At 30.4% G+C, this 2,648-nt stretch overlaps 1 long non-coding RNA gene across 1 annotated transcript; it reads right to left on the reverse strand.

Annotated features, from left to right (window-relative positions):
• Positions 1-1,271: 1,271 nt before the first annotated feature.
• LOC111374163 lies at positions 1,272-2,642 on the reverse strand. Its single transcript, XR_002699082.1, has 2 exons — positions 1,881-2,642; positions 1,272-1,553 (listed from the first exon to the last, which is right to left on the reverse strand). It is a non-coding gene; the product is annotated as an uncharacterized LOC111374163 (long non-coding RNA).
• Positions 2,643-2,648: the final 6 nt, after the last annotated feature.

The raw sequence follows: 2,648 nt of genomic DNA on the forward strand, positions 1-2,648 counted from the left end.
CTTTCATGTGAGATAAGTTTGGTCTTTTTCCTCTCCATAACTTGTATGGAGTTTTGTCAACCGATTTAGATGGGACACGATTTAGTGTCACTACAAAAAATAACCGATTTTGCGAAAAAAATGTTGCCGCAAAAATTGAGATTTTGTTGTAAAAGTAATTTAGCGACGATAATACGTTTGTTGCAAGTATAGTCTCTCTATATAAGTCACAGAATGTATATTGCAACACTTTTCGACCATTCATCGTATTAACAAAATCACGATACTATTTGTGTGACGCAGAAAATACAAAATGGCAACACAATATTTGTAGCCATAATGTCGTCGCAATGTATATATATTGCGAAAAATTTAAAGGGTGACAAGTCAGTTTGTCGCAACGAATATTCCAATAAAGTTTTATGAGAATTATGCTTGTTGCGCATGTCGAGTCACTAAATATATTTTTTGATAACTTTCGACCATTTATCGCATTAACAAAATCGCAACAATATTTATTCGCTACAGAAAATATGAAACAGCGACATGATAATTGTAACTACAATGTCATTGCAATGCGTATATGTCACGAAAAAATAAAAGGGCGACATGACAGTTTGTTTCAAAGATTATTCCAATAAAGTTTTTACGAGAAAAATATTTGTTGCGAATATTCTTTCAAAAGTGTCCCTTTTCCTTCCTATTTTATTCTGCAACAACATATGCACATAGTAATATATTTTTAATAACAAGTAATGTTTGTTATGAAATATGTTTTACAATGTATTTGATATGTGGCATAATGAATTTTAATATATTCAATATTTGTAGTACAATATTTTATGTAACAAGTAATGTTTGTATTTAAATTTATTTTGCAACACAAATAGTCTGTCGCACCATCATTTGTGCAACGAGTATGGTTGTTGCCTAATTTATTTCGTGATTATTTATATACGTCACATACTTTATTTTACGACATACTATTATTACACAAAATATTTTGTGACAATGAACTTTTATTTATTTGTCAAATTGTGCTTGTAGTTAAATTTATCTTGCAACACAAAGGGTTTATCGCTTCAACGATATACAATTGTCGCCGACTTGATTCTATTTTTATTTACGTATGTCGGAAATTCTATTTTAAGCATATAATTTTTCATTTTCTTTCGTCGCAATGGAATCTTTACTGTGACGCACATTTATAAGAAAATGTAACTTAACTAGAAATAACTCGTGACTTTATGAAAAGCATGCTTCAACGTACAATTATTAAAATATAATTGATATCAAAATAGAAAGCAAAATCATATCGTTGTCAACCAAATAATCAAGGTACTATCTACAAACTTGGTTACCTCCAAAATCAAAACAAATACGAATAAACTATAGTACTAGTGATTTCAAGGTCGAACTACTTTGAATGATTCAACAAACTTGAAAATTAGAAAATAGAACTAGAAATGTGAAAGAAATAACAAAAAAACTCACTGGACACCCAAAAAATATTCTTGACTCCAAGATATGCTTCCGATTTGCCATCAATATGTTCTTTGGTTAAATGAGAATTCCTATAAAGAAAAGCACCACAAATTTAGTCAAATAGGTACATGTAGAAGGTAATGAAATATTAGCTTAAATAAAATATTTCAAATATCTCACATTGAATATTAGCACAAGATCAACAACCATTACCATAAGTAATCAAAAATATTTTATTAGTCGATTACTCTAACCTTAAATGTGAATAAAAATTCTTATCAACTCTCAGATGATGCATCTTCAAAACTCGAATATACAAAGGAAAGGAAAAAAATGTAGATAGACATTAAAAAATAAAATAGAAAAACATTACGCCAAAAAAAAAAAACAATATATATAAAGAATGTTTTACTTACTGATATCACTATCACCATAAAGTTCAATAATGACATTTCAGAGCCAGGAAACAAAGTTCATTAGGCTTCATTTATCATCTCCACAAACTGGTTGCTATCTTCATTAGGCATTTGAGGCGAGAAATTATGATTTCCTCCATGTTCTTCCTCCTCCCGAGTTTAGTTAGCTTTGGATGACATGGGAGCACATAGATCTTCTAACATATCATTCCTCTCATCATTCTTTTCTTCTTCGTCAAATTCAAATGTATTTCTTTCAACACCCTCCATATTATTCTCAAGTTCCTCTCCATGAAAAATCCATCTCTCGTAACTTGCGGAGATTCCAGAGTGGTATAAGTGAGATTCTACCACATCTAGTGACTGAAAGAATGCCTTTTGACAATTTTGACATGGACTGCGAACCTCATTGTTCTCATCCAGACATTGTTTGGCTACCTCCATAAATGAATTAATACCATCTAAATATTCTTCACTTAATCTATTACGAAGTCGCACCCAACTGCTATCCATCATGTATATCACTTTATTCACCTAGACCATACATGATATGTAGTTACTAATTTTTAGAAAAACAGCAAATATACAACCCGGCAATAATAATACCAGTCTGGCAGATGTATCGATATCTAAATATATAGAAACAATCCCCTCCAAGCAATACAAAGGAAGTTATTGCTTTATTTTTTATAATAGGGAAAAATTTTAAGGGAATAAAATAAATGCCCGAGATCTAAAACAAAATAATGAAGAAACAAGAATCGTAGA

This window comes from Olea europaea, unplaced genomic scaffold (genome assembly GCF_002742605.1).
Source record: "Olea europaea var. sylvestris unplaced genomic scaffold, O_europaea_v1 scaffold12105, whole genome shotgun sequence".
Lineage (NCBI taxonomy): Eukaryota > Viridiplantae > Streptophyta > Magnoliopsida > Lamiales > Oleaceae > Olea > Olea europaea.